This window comes from Corvus hawaiiensis, chromosome 26 (genome assembly GCF_020740725.1).
Source record: "Corvus hawaiiensis isolate bCorHaw1 chromosome 26, bCorHaw1.pri.cur, whole genome shotgun sequence".
Taxonomy (NCBI): domain Eukaryota; kingdom Metazoa; phylum Chordata; class Aves; order Passeriformes; family Corvidae; genus Corvus; species Corvus hawaiiensis.
Window position 1 is genome coordinate 2,355,741 of NC_063238.1, and position 14,991 is coordinate 2,370,731.

At 40.7% G+C, this 14,991-nt stretch overlaps 1 pseudogene; it reads left to right on the forward strand.

The window, feature by feature from the left end:
* Positions 1–14,991, forward strand: part of LOC125317129 — a 76,114-nt pseudogene that overhangs the window by 19,822 nt on the left and 41,301 nt on the right.

Sequence of the window (14,991 nt, forward strand, 5' to 3'; positions counted from 1 at the left end):
TGTGCTCTCTGGTGGCCACAGTCAGAGGCCAATTAGCTGGTTGGAACAGTCGGGTCCCTAAAGTTAGATTGGACAAATCTAGGCCTTAGTCATTGCATATGAGCAAATTTGGGATACGTGGGCAGCACAAAAGGGCAATTTTCTTGTGGTAAGTGATGGCGTTAGTGGGATTAGACACCTTTCTTTCTTTACATCTCACAATGGACTGTTTACTTAATGTCTGCAGGTATGTATGACAACTATTAGAGTATATTTTCTGTATTTCTTTCCTTGCACTCTTGTCCTGAGTGGGAGAAACTGCCAGATGAGAAACAACTCAGAAATGTAAGTGGGGAAGATCACCATGAGCATATCTATGTGAATACAATTATTAACCATGTCTTCCAGTTAGCTGTTAAAAGGATTTCAGATGGAAAAAATTCAAAGGTGTGTCAGACCTGAGTACTTAAAATGAATTCATGTAGAGGCAAAAGTCACACTTAATCTTTTAATCACATTTAAACTTTTCCAGTGAGAGGCATTTGCTGACATGTCAAAATAAGGGGGAAAAAAAGGAGAAAGAAAAAAATGAAAGGGAGCTAAACATCTAAACCAGCATGAAACGTGGCTGTATGTATTATACAAGCTCTTCTTCAATTTGGAATCCTAATTCTGATTTACAAAATGTACAGGCCTTGTAGATAGGTATATAAGTCTATAGGAGACCGGCTGTGCTTGAACTGGAATTCTGGAATGGAAACTGATGAAAAATCTGTTATTCTCAGCTCCAGTTGGCTGAGGGACATGATTTGATCAATCCTCTCTATGGGAACACAAATAGGTAAACACAAACTGTCGTCTGGGAACTTAAAATGGCAAGTATTGTGTTAATAAACAGGCAGGGAATATGTGGCTGAATGGCTTGGGATTTTGTGGTTAAACAGCTGAAGAGATCCTTGAATCTGATACGGGCTTTGCAGTTCAAGTGTCTTTCTTGAGAAATACATATGAGGAATCCAGAGGAACTAGAGAAAGAATTGCTCAGACTGAGGTTAAATGACTGCTTGACTTCACAGCCATTGCAAATGGCCACTGCCAGCTTCTAGTTTTACAAATTCCTAAGTTTGTAAAATGTATTAATTTGTCCTTCCATGTGGGCAGCATGATATACACACTGCATAAAATGAACTGTAAATACTGACTAGCTTGCCATTAGTGACCGGACTCATGTCGTGGTTTAGGAATGGTATTCCCCAATTTAGTGTTCCCATTAAAAACCAGAAGCCAGTCTCCTCCCCTCTCTGGTGGGAGAAAAAAGGCAGAAATCACAGATTGAGATAAGAACAATTTACTGGAAATAGCACTGAGATAAGGAAACAAACAGTAACAGCAACAACAGTAATAACAAAAATATGCAAAGAGAGGGTGATTTACATACCAAATGCTCAGGAAGCCCAAGACAATGTAAAACAATGGTGGACAGACCCTCTGCCTTCCACGCTTCTTTGAAGAAAAAGAGCCCCTCACCCCTGTCCCTGGCCACGATATAAAATGGTATTGAATTCCACAAGGTCTTGGCCACACCCCCTCCCACTGATCTGGGCCGGAACCAGGACGATTCTAAACTGCTTATTTAAGTATATAGAAAGCAGACATACTTTCCTGTGCTTGCCACCGATTCTAGTCTGTTATTTGACTTGCAATACTTGATTCAGTATTGTCTGCTGTAACATGTATTTACATTTTCTTTATAAAAGCAGCCTTTGTCACTTAGTACCTGGACTTGGTACCTATGGCTATTTGGGTTGCTACAGGAAAAGCCTTTTCCCTCACTCTGACATATTTTTTTTTTGTTGTTGTTGTTTTTGGTTTTTTGTTGTTTTTTGTTTTGTTTTGTTTTGTTTTGTTTTAAGGACTAAATGCTTGCAAAACGTTATTTTTCAAAACAAAACAATTTTTTGCTGTTAAGATAAAACAACTGAAACCATGATAATTTCATGGCTTTTTTTGTCTGTCTGTTTCTGAGTCAAAAATAGTCAGGCTGATCTAACCTAGAGGCTGGATGGTCTTAGTGCCAATTTTTCATTTGGTGTGGCTACAAGTTATAAAGAGTACATCATGTTGAAACTGGATAGATCTGAAAGGAATTAAGCATTAAATTGTTCTGGACTTTGTAAGGTCATGCACCTGCGGAAGGTAGTGATGATGTCTCTAATAAGCTTGTAATAAGACTAAATGTGGAAAAGAAGCTTGTTCACTGTTCTCTTGTTCTTAGGAATTGAAAAAGGGAATTATGATTGCAGCTGTAAGACTTTAGTTAGGATCATTTAGATTTGGTTCATCTCAGCTTAATGTGAGATTATCAGTCAGTGCTCCAGAAGCCGATAAAAATCATTACCCTTTTGAGATCCAACAGGTTAGTAATAAGCACCCTCGCCACTTTAAGAGATGGAATAAGAAGCAAATAAAAAAAATTGTAAGATGCTGAATTTTGCCTTGTGTACTGATTCAACTCAGTCAAGTGTATGGTTTTTCTTTTAAACTGTGATAGTGAAAGACTGCATCTCCAGATGGGGCTGTATGTGGCTATGCCAGTTTGACAGCACTTCCTTCTATCATAGCTTATCCTCACACATTTACACTGAACAGTGCTTTCAGTAGTGTTTTGTAGCTCTTCCAGCAGGCATTGATATTCCTTGGAGAAGGAGGAGTAGGAGGTCATGGGAAGGCAAGAGAAAGAGGTAAAGAAGCAATGGGCTTCTTCCATCAGCAAGTCTCAGTATTGCACATGTATTGCTGCAGCGTAGCAGTGCAGTCCTCCTGCTGCCACCAGGGAGAAATCTGTCTCCACCGAAGGCACTGATTTCGAACAGGAGGAGTTAGTGGTACAAAACCCTGTGTGTAAACAAGTCCTACACCTCCATTCTCTGTGCTTTGCTCTTCTTGCTCAACCGTTTGTACTTTTAATTGTAAAAACCCACTTTCTTCTGTTGTTTCTCTCTCAGTTATTTTGGCATTGCTGTAAGCTTCAAATTGATTCTCAGATGTGCTGGTTTTTTGTGTGCATTCCTTTACTGGTAGCAAAGATATGTATAGAACCTGAGGCTTTGATATAAGTGAGTTACACAATCATGTGGCTTCTAAAGCAGGGCAGACTAAGCAGGTTTTTATTCTTTTCTTGACCATTATGAATTTGGAATATATTTTTGTTTGAGAGGTAGGAATAATGTAAAAAGCAAATACAAGATTGGGAAGTATCTTGTGTCCCTTTGGTTGCCAGTCTGGAGTCTGGAAGAAATTTTCTTGCACTAGATGTTGGCTACATTTTAATTTTTCCTTGTACTTCTGAGCGGGGATCAGGTGGGTCAAATACCACAGAGCTCCTGCTCTTTGTTCCAGGAACAGAGTTCATATTGTTACTGTTTAGGTTGTGGTGATGTCCAAAATATGCCAGCTGCTTTCCAGACTGGAAGAAGGAAGTTGTACCTGCTTGGAGAGTTCAACCGTTCCGGATGACAGAGATTGAGAAAGTGTCCAGGAACAGTAGAGCTGTACAGGAAGGCTGGTTGTGGTCAGCATGATAACTGGCAGTCTAAGCTGCAAAATGTTGAAATAACTGGGGCCAGCATTTACCAAAGGAGAGCTTAAAGAACTTGTGGGATAAACATCTTTTTAGGTGTGGTTTGAGTATAGCCTGTGCTGCTGTGAAGGGGGAAACCTCTAAGTCCTTCCAGCTCTCCATGGTGCTCTTCAGTGAAAAGCTGTATAATTGCAAATGAATCCGTCAACTCCAAGTGCTGTGCTTGTCCACCGAAGTGCTCCTCAGGAATGATACACTCTTGGTCAGCTAATCCCATTTTGTAGAGTTACAATGTTCTGTGGGCAAAGCGGTCAAGGCCAGGCTATGGATTTTAATTTTTTTTTTCTTGTTTTCTGGGTTTAGACAGCATAAAATAATTCCTGGTTTTGGGAATTTTAGGTTTCAGCAGCCAGATGTTTATGTAGGGGAATATAAGCATTAGTAAACCAGATAGATTAGTAGAATAAATAACAAACTGATCTAGTAAACTAGATTTATTAGTTAACAAAACAACTTAGTAAGGGAAAGTTGGCTTTTTTTGTGTAAATAGACACATTCTGTACAGGCAGCAAGGCAAGTTATATTCATCCTTTTAATAAATTTTTTTGGTTTTGTTTTTAATATTCAAGCATAAATCAGCTCAAGAGAGAAATTTCAGAAACAAGCTATTCATGAAGTGCATGGATTGGTCCAGATAGAGTCAGATATTCTAATCAGGCCTTCAGTCAAGGTAAGGGGAGTTACGTGATTGATACTTGAGAAGAAACTGAAATAACTGGAGGGTGTGTTGAAGCATATTTGCTCATAAGGTAGGGTTTTTTTTAAAGTAATGTAATGCTCCCATCTGATATATCAGAACTAATTGAGACAAATATGCTGGGAACATCCTGAGCTGCTACCTCTGAAAGGAAGGGGGGAAGGAGTCCTGCTGAAGTAGTCCAGTTGCCTTTCTTTGGCTTAAATCGCTGCAGTTTCTCCTTATTTAGATCAGGATTAACATCACGCAAACCCGGCTGGAGAGAACATATATTCCTTGTTTTCCTGGAAGTGCCCCAGATGCTGAAGCTGTAATGTAAACTCATTGCATTCTTTTAAATAAGGTTTAGGCAAATGGGAACTACTACAAACTGCATTTTTGTAAGAGGACCTTTTAATGATTTGTGTCTTTGCATGTCTCCTCCTCTGTGTTGCAGATGCTGTGCTTCCAGTTGAAGGTGGGAAGCAAAGGATCACATATACTTTTAAATGTGGGACTCATGAAGAACCTGGATACACATCCCTCTGCATTGCTTTGGTGTTTTATTTCATCCTTAGCTGTTGAACAGCAGGTTCTGGGGTTGCCAGTGGCCTGGTTGTTCCTATGCTTCCCTTCAGTCCTGGTTTGTGCTTCCTGTACGAAAGGCCTGTGTCAAGTAGCAACAATCTGCATTGTAGGCTGAAACTTGGCAACAGCAAAGCACCAAGTGCTTGGAGGAGGATGTATAGGTAGAACAGGATGGTTTGCTTGGAAAGAGATGCTAAAATTAGGGAAAAGAATGAAGAAATATCATCTGAGAATAGCTGTGGAAAGACCATAGCCAAAACTGTGGACTTTCCAAGTGTAGATCTTTTGAATCCTTTGGGGATCCAGAAGGAGTCTCGGCTTCTGGCTCCGTCTCTGTAACTGTAGGAATACGGGTTCAGATCCAGACTTTTCATCTGTTTCTTATGTACGTAACAGCCTGAACCTGAATCTTGGACATAACACCCTGAACTTTGGAAGAAACTGCTGGTCTTTAGCTGTAGTTTTTAGAAAGTTGTTGTAGACTAGAGCAAGGTTCTTGCAGTAATGCTGAGAGGCTTAATGTTCAGCAAGCAAGGAGACTTGGCTGGAGAGTGCATAATGCCATTCAAAAATATTGAAAAAATATAAAAAGAATTAGTTGTGTGCACAGCCTTCTGCCTTTGCCCTACCCCTGTGTATTCACCTCCTGCCCTCCCCAAAATATTGTCTAAATCAATTTTCAATATGCAATGTTTGTTGAAACGTGGTGTACTTGGCTGAATAGATATAGATAGTTAAGTCTATCAGTCAGCACTCATGTTTTTGACCTGATAACCTGACTTTTATAACCATTTTAGAACTACATATAGTTTTAAAAACCATTCCAGAACTGTGTTCATCAATCAAATAGATCAGTTGTGTGAATAAATGGGAAAAAGTTGCATAATGGTGCAAGATGATGCTCCTCAAATCATAGAATCATAGAATATCCCTGGCTAGAACGGGCCCACTAAGATGATCTAAGTCCACATCCTGGCCCTGGACTGGAGAGCCCAAGAATCACACCATGTGCCTGAGAGCATTTTCCAAATGCATCATGGACTCTGTTAGGTTTGGTGCTGTGACCACTTCCCTGGGGAGCCTGTTCCAGCACCCAACCACCCTCTGTGTGAAAAACCTTTTCCTAATATCCAACCCTAAACCTCCACTGACACAGCTTCAGGCCATTCCCTCAAGTTCTGTCACTGGTCACCACAGAGAAGGGATCAGTGCCTGCCCCTCCTCTTCCCCTCATAAGGAAGTTGTAACTGCAATGAGGTCTCCCCTCAGTCTCCTCTTCTCCAGGCTGAGCACACCAAGTGCCCTCAGCCACTCCTCATAAGGCTTCTCTTCAGACCCTTCACCATCCTCGTGGCCCTCCTTTGGATGGTCTCTAAGAGCTTAATGTCATTTTTATACTGTGGCACCCGACACTGCCCCCAGCACTCGAGGTGAGGCTGCCCCAGTGCAGAGCAGAGCAGGACAATCCCCTCCCTTGCCCAGCTGGCCATGCTGTGCCTGATGCCCCCCAGGACAGGGCTGGCCCTCCTGGCTGCCAGGGCACTGCTGACTCGTGTCCAACTTGCCAGTGACCCCTGGGGCCCTTTCTGCAGCTCTGCTCTCCAGCCTCTTGTTCAGCAAAATACAACACTGGAGAATGCGGGCATCGATCCCGCTACCTCTCACATGCTAAGCGAGCGCTCTACCATTTGAGCTAATTCCCCCATGCACAGTCAGAAGAGAAATAACCATATAACATCTATCATAAAAATGGCTGTAGTATGAATAATAGTAATAATTCACCATTTCTGGAAAGTGAAGGTACAAATCCAGTTCCTTGTCTGACACTTGAGTCTGTGTATCTAATTCCTTGCATGTGGAATGGAATGCTGCGTATCGCATCAGCAATTACCTGCGCAACTGTGCTACATTTTGGTTTAGCTCTTCAGTGTAGGTTAGTTTGAAGACTCCTGGGTTCTCTTCACAACTTCATTCCTGGTTAGTTTTGGGCAGGTCATTAATACCTATTGGACCTTTCTGCCCATTTCTTATATGACTGTAATATTTTACTTGCCAGGTTTATGGGGTGAATGCAGACTTAATTTTGAGAAATTATATAAGGCTGGAGTTCTAGAAGTGAGGCCTTTTAATCTGAAATACCTCAGTGTGTATTCTGTGACCTCTACTTTTGACTTCCACTATAAGGTTAATTCTCATTTTGCTTTGAAGGACATGAAGACAGACATGCTGTTAGTCCTTTTTCTTTAAAGTATGGTAAATCCGTCAGCTTCGTGCTTGTGATTGGCATTAAGCAAGTGTTCATACTAAGGAAGGTTGCTAGAGCTTTTTGTGGGAAAGGGCTCTCTACAGAAGCTTACAAAATTAATCTGGGACGAACAGAATATTAAAGGATTTCCAGAAAACACCATCACTGGCAAAAGGTTTGCTCTTTTTCTTCTTGTATACAGGTACACAGGAGGTTTGTATGGCAGAATAATAGGATTGATCCTTGGTTTTTTTTTTGGTGTTCAAACTAATGGAGTATGGATTGATACAGGTCTTTGCTGCCATTGGAGCTGCCTCATTTTTCGGTGGTGTTTTAAGATTAACCACCCCCCTCATTGTGATGATGGTGAGTATGTTGAGTTTTCAAGTATTTTTGTAACCAAGGTTGAGTTGAACTTTTGCTGCTGCAGCTAAATAAAGCACTGGTGTCCCATGCACATTGAACCAGAGAGAGAAAAAAATTGTTGGCCTGGCTGTTTGTAGTTTGCCTGGAGAGGGTTTTTTGTTTTGTTTCCTTTTATCTAAGAACTTTTACCTGTGGAGTGTAAGTTTGGAAATAACGCTTTGACTAAGAAATCTGACCATCTCTTTTCCTATTTTTAAATCTTTTGAGGTTGCAGAAAAGATAATGCCTTCAGTGGTTTACCAACAAGAAAAGGGATGTTTCTGCTGGGTTACAAAACAGTAGCAGGTCGCACTGCTTGCCTGAATTCACTTCTGTGGGGGATGAGGGCCTTCTACAATTCATCTTTTAATGCTGGGTTTGAGTATGGCTGCCTGGATGGAGTAAGCGAAGGATTTACAGTATAGGCAAGTGATCTAATGGGAAACCTCACAAGTCTCTCTGGTCAAGTTATGCCTCATAGATTTCAAAATTTTGGGATTCATTAGGAACACATTTCGTATTTCTGTTTCCCCCTCCTTTCGTAACAGAACATCTTGAGTCTGCACTACAATGCTTTCCAGTCAAACTTCTGAAAGCTAAAGTATTTGCAAATAATAGAGAGGGTGTTCTTTGCTCTCCCTGATTGCAACACCTGGGGACAGTGAGCTGTAAGGCGCAGCTGAAATTCAGCTTAATCAACAGACAAGTGAAGTTGAGGTCACAAGGGGGAGGTTTTCACCCTTCCATGGCAGGATATTCAAGGCCTGTGAGTATTAGCGTGTGTGGAAATTTCACCCATGACTAAACGCAGATTTGGCTGCCCAACGGGTTTTGCCCAAAAGTATCTCATTAAAATCTTTGCAGATGTCAGAATTCACATGGAGTGACTAAGCCTGGATTTTCCCTCCTAGTACGCTGTTGCACAGTGTTTGATAAAGTAGCTGTTTATTGGCACTCACACCAAATTGGGTCCATGTTAGTGATAGGTTGTGTAAATTGTGTAGGAAGCTTTTTTTTAATGTTCTAGCTTGAAAGGTGGTGTGTGACCAAAAAAAGGTCTATTGTGAAATAATAATTAGATTGATTATGGAAAAAGTACTCCTTCAGTGTCCTCTTGATGCTTTAGCACTTACTTATCCATTAAGTAAGTAAGTAAAAATGGACTCTACTATTTCTGCTTCTGTAATTGCTGTTATGCATATTTTGGATGTTACTGTGTGAATTGTAGGCCAACTACTAAGTCTGTAAGACTTGAAGAGGGAAAAGTTGATGCCTGAACACTAGATGTAAGTTTTCTGAGAACCCCAATTACGACTAAATGTAATGTCTTTTCCAAAGTAGGCCTGGATTTTCTTGTAATGGCTCAATATATTTTAATTTAAGTATCATTTGTAAACTATTACTTTACAGTATTTCTGCAGATACAAGTCTTTAGTGGCAAAAGCAGTTGATTGACATTTTCCTCAGCTCACGAGGCTGTGCTTTATCACAGAGAAGAGAGAGGTGATGATATGCCAGAACACTTGCTGGGCTTGGACGCCAGAACTGCTTTTCATTCAGCTCCAGTACAGAGGAAATGTATACATTTTATTTTCTTCAGTTTCTCCCTACCTTCCCCACTACCTGTACTTGTTCTCTGTTTTGTAAGTGCCTCTGCACATACAGCGTATGCAAAACAATATCTGGAAACTCTCAAAGAACTGTAGGAAACCGAGTTGAAAAGGCCCTAGAAAAATGACCAGGATTGCATTGCAGTGTGTTCTGAATTCCCCTAGGTGTCATGTTCTAGCCCTTCTGTGCCTCACTCTGCACAGGCGGATTCTGTTTCAATTTATGTTCATCCAAGATAAATAGCTGCATTGCTTGAGGAAATATTAATTTTTGAGGAGAAAAAAGGTCTTGGACATGACAATGCAAACACATAATTAAAAGGTTGTGCCCTCAAACCATAAAATGCACATATTTTTCCTATATTGTCTGATGGGTTCAAAAAGAATTGGGAATGTTTGTTTTGGCTTTTCACAGCCTTCCATTTGGAAACAGTTATGAATGTGGGACTTGTAGTGAACAGGTTTGTAAGATGCCTTTTTTTTTTTTTCCTTCATGGCAGACCCTACAGTCATCTGCCCACCTCTTCTTTCTTGGCTGCCTGTTTCTACCCCCCATGCTGACACTTGACCCTCATCCTCAGCTTTTTGTGGCAAAGGGTAGATGTGGTGACATTTTTTTTGGCATGTACAAGGAAAAGCCTTATGACTTGCCTTCCCACAGCCTTCTGTTTTCCATGTCTTTTTAAGTGTCATGTGTCCTGAGCTCGCAGGCCTCAGGGTGCTCTAGATGTGGCAGGGGAGTAGCATCTTTCTACAGTGTGCTTGCTCTCTGGCTAATTCTCTATTTTTAACATTCCTTTTATTTTTACTTCTCAATAAAAATGTCTCACAAGTATTAAAGAGGAAAGGTGGCTCTGGGCTAGCCTAGTATTAGTGTCTGTGTCCAGTACTGTTGATGTGCCTATGTGCAAGCTGAGAGAAGTTTCATCTGCACCAATTTGGATCCCTTGTCCCATGAGTTGTCTTTCTCTCTATTACACGTGATAGAAAAAGCCTGACTCTCACACCTTTCTTGCCTATTCTCTTCAAACAGAATTAAAGCAGCATATCAGTTTATTGGCCAAATTTCTTTCTCCAAGAAATCTCATCTGATGAATATGGGAAATGCAATTAATTCTGAAAAGGTTAAGACTCTTAAACCCTTCTCCGAGTGTGAAACACTGGAATATCAGGCTTTTGACAGATGTAAACTAAAGGAGAAAATAGGTTATTCCTTAGGATTTGGAAGTGGAAATGCAATGTCATTTTATAAACCAAAGGGAAATATCCTCAGGGATTAAATCTCCCAAGGTCTGTCCCAGAGTCTCCTGTGAATGGTGGGTGTGACTGCTGTGAATGAATGGGTCATGCCAATGGGCACGATGTTGGTACTGAAATATGACCATCTGATGGGGCTTCAGAGCCCCTTGTTAACATCTGTCTGAGTCTGCAATGTGGCAGAAATAAAAAGCTGTGTCTAAAATCACCTGGTTCTTAAGACAGTAATGAAGGCTCAGAAATGAGGTTTGTTTGTGCTTTCTGTTGTTTGATGCCTACATTAAAACAGGCACACTGGCAGAGCACTGTATGTAATAAACTACACTGCTGTAAGTGACCACTGTCCTACAGGTAGGAAATTTGGTATATACTTTTGATACACATTCCATTAGTAAGGAAAATTAGGTTTCTTTTTTTGTAATTTGAATACCTCACTTGTAATGTATAGTTCTGACATGTTTCACAGTATTTCTACAGGTCGTCTGGAGTAAGTGTGATGAAATAGCTCTAACAGCACGTAGTAACAACTAAATCCTTACCTCCCCCCTCTCTGTGTATTCCTTCAGTACTTCTAATTTAGGCAAAATGTACTTACCTGAAATTATAGGCAGGATGCATTGTTGCACGTTCTGGGGTTACCCTTCTCAGTTCCTCTGAGAGAGACTCTCAACAAGCTTAAGTCCTTTCATGAGAAATTTAAGTAGAGCACTGTTTTACAGATGAGATGTGAGGATACAGCATGACCACCCAATCCAGGCAACTAGAGGGAAGTTATAACAAAATCAAAATGATGATATAAGATGTTAGAAAAATGAGCACAAGACTTCTAAAATGCATGTCCAATCTCCCTGGTACCAGTGCAGGTTTTTCACCAGAGAGCTGTGTTGCCCAGTGATTGTAGGATGCAAGATGCTCAATCTGAAACCCTCTGCAGTAATGATGATGCAAGCAGAAGGGATGTTTTTGAAAATGCTAACACAAATATAAATTCTCAGTCTTTCCTTCTTGAGTAGAGTCGGGTAATAGTACATAGCTGGTGTTTGAAGACCAAACAGTGAAAACAGTCTCTGGCCCCTAAAGACACCATCAGGGGCCAAGAATCCTCATTGACTTAAATGAAATTTCTCTTGAGGGAGTCCAGATCTAATGGGTGAGAGCTCTATTCTACAGGTGAAGATGGATAAATTAACTGGGCAACAAAATAGTGATACGTATCAGGCTTGGATTAAATGTGAATATTAATTGGGTGTAAATTCTCAGGTTTCTTCTTGACTAATGGGATGCTAGAAAAAGTCTGTGTAGCTGTGCCTTTTAACACCCTTGAGCAGCCCCTACCTCCCTTTGGGTGGGGGCTGTTTCTGTCACCTTTACCTCCTGTTTTTCCCTCTTCCCTTCTGCTCCTTGAGCTGGAAAGGATGAAAGCAGCTCACAGTATGAAATGGTTTGTCCCTCCCTGGTTTACAAGTGTCTGCTGGTACTTGCTATGTTGTATAGAAAACAAGGAGAGCCTGCAACGAGGAGCTGGTGTTACTCCAGGAGGTGCTCTGGCAGAGCTGGCTGGACTTAGAGATACAAAAGGTTTTCAGTGCAAACTATGTCTTATGTGAGACTTGTTCATGCACTTGCTGCCTTGGAACTTGATATGGTAAGAGAAAGGCCAAGGTCAGGTTGAATGGGGCTTTGAGCAGCCTGGTCTACTTGAACTGGATGATCTTTAAGGTCCCTTCCAATGCAAACCATTCTATGATTCCATGAAGGAAACAATAAAAATACTCTTGAAACAGCTAACTTTAGAGTCAACTAGCTTGCAGATGCCTTTCTGTAATGTACAGTTTCCACCTAGTTTTTCTTAAGTTTGTTTTTTGGTTTTTCTTTGTAAATTATTAAGTGGTCAAAGTGAGTGCTGGCACAAAGCTGGGCTTCTGTACCAGTGCCCTTACGTTCTTGCAAACGGAGTAGCAGCTGACTCTGAAGTGATGGGGGTCAAGAGCTGTGGAACAGCCATGCTGTGAGACTCAGAAAATGGAGACCACTGGATCTTGGTCCATCACAGGTTTCCAGGGCAGGTCTTATGGCATGAGTAATTACAGGAAGCAGGATATTTTGCAAGATGTCAAGTTAAATTATTTAATCGGTCCTTTTGGTCTTAAAAGAAACCAGTCTTGTTTTCAGCACATAAAACATGGTGTTACATTTGGCCAGTTGAAGAGAAGGGACTTCCCATCCAAACTTGTAGTGCCATCCAAAGTGCGATCCTTTCCTTGATAAGGATTATAGTTGGCTGAGGTGTGAGAAGAAAAATTCTCTGACAGCTGAATATGCTTTTGGCATACCAGGAAGCAGGAGAACAGGCTGATTTAAAATACATGAATTTCTTGTTCATCTGAAAGATCTTACGGGTCAAGTAAGATTAATATGATCTTATGGTCAAATATAGTAAAATAACGCTGGTTGGAGTGATGGTAGACGATGAAGTCTGCAAGAGCTTGTTTATCCACCACCACCCTGTTTAGAATGATTTCAAAAATTTGCTTCTCCTTTATTTTTGACTGAAAATGAGGACTTCAGATTTTTTTTACAAAAATCTTGGACTTTTCATCAGAAAGCTGAACATCTGAAAAACACAAAAAAACCCCCCAAACTTGTCTTGCTACAAACTTTGTTGTTCCATGTTAACATTTTTCGTTAGGGAATGAAATATTTGCCATGAAACACCAAAGAAACTTTCTTGGTATGTTCAAGGAGGAGGCCCAATACATGGTGCATCGTGGGAGACGTAGTTTAATCTGAGGGGCCAAGCCAAATCCAATTTTAAAATTCTCAAGGGATGACAATATAGCATTCCAGATGAAAGCTTCTTGGGTTCTAACCTAAAAAATACTGCTCTATAGGGATGATAAACAATTTGTCCGGTCACTGGAACATTCAATAAAAGATGAGTGCTTGTAGGGAAAATGAAATATACCCCTTTTTTCTTTCTGGATGGTGGCCTTGTGAACCCAGCCCAAGAAAGTCAGAACAAGTCCCCTCTGATTACTTCATTCATCATTTGTAAAGAAGAACTGAAACTATGGGACAGTTGGTTAGCCTGCAGGTAATTCCCAAACTAGAAGAGAATCCAGCTCTATCTCTAATATAGCTGTGTCAGCTTTGGTACGAGGTTTTATCAGTAAAATAAACAGACACGACTGAATTGAACGTGGATTCAATTGGCACTGAACTCTTAGAAAGTTCAGCTGTGCATCTGAAATATTGAAATTGAGATTGCATCTCTCTTTTAAATACACACATTGGAAATGAAGTTGTAATTTGAGAAGATAACATTTTTATATAGTCACTTTTCTGGCTCTAGCTATCGGTAGCTTTAAAAGTATTTTATAAATAAAGGGATGTAGTGTATTACAACATACAATGGTACATTTGGGACATGCAACACAAGCCTTAATGAAAGTTCATGAGAATTTAACATGCAGAGTTATTTTTAATTCACAGTATCTTATCTGTTTTCAGGCTTTTTGAATTACAAAATGCAATTGGGATGTCTTATGTACTAATTCTTTGCCAAATTTAATTTGTTTCCATATTAAAGGCATTTTCTAGTTACATTGACATGAAAAGCATCTGAAACCATTAAATTTTGTTATATTTTTAACTTTAAAACCTTCATAATGCTGCCAATAGTGGGGTTTTTTCCAAATTTTGAGAAAATTATTTATCTCTGGGACCAAAGCTACCACAATAAACCTATCTTTTTTTTTTTTTCCTGGCATGAGGAGTTGGTAATAATTTTGAATTAAACTCCCCATGTAACCGAGTGCTCTAATGAATGGGGGCTTAGGGCCAGAGATCCCCATTTGATTATTTGACCCTGCTGAAACAGGAGCAAGTGGTTACACAACGCAGCAGCTGCTGGGCTGGACACGGTCTATCAGTGGGATGGAGGGTCCTTCTGTAGGTCCTGAGAGAGCTAAATCCCTAAGTAAGGATCATGGTCTCCCCTTGGGCAGAGCAACATGTTTTGTTTCTACATGTCATCTCTTTTTTTGGAAGAGGAATAAGACTGGGTCCAGGACGCAAATGGTGATGGCAGTGAAGGTGGGTGAAAGGTGTGCTGCTGTCATGAGCAAGACTGAATGGAGATGGGCATCAAGGGGAAGCTGTGAAAGCACATGGAGAAGTAGAAGCATTGAGGGAAAGAGGAGCATACATGGTATCCAGTGGGACCTGTTCTTATAGTGGCTCTTCTTTCAACATGCAATATGAAAGAGTGGTGATGGAAAAACTCTTGAGTGCCTGACAGATGTCTCAGGCAAGCTTGCAGAGCCAGACCTGACCTCTTTTCTTGTATCTCTAAAATAAAACCCCACTAAGACCCCAGCCTGCCAGTGGCCAACCAGGTTGTTATCCACTGGTGAGTTGTGCAGCAGCAGGTGATTTCTGAAGTTGCTGGTGCAACATATAAAAGAGCAGTGCCTGACTTTAGAGAGGATGAAGTTGCATAGACTGTGGAGATAATTGGAGTTGTGTTGTCTGGTGCTTCAGATTCTGTATCTAATGGTTGATGTGAGGTCACTCTGGTTATATTGCTCCC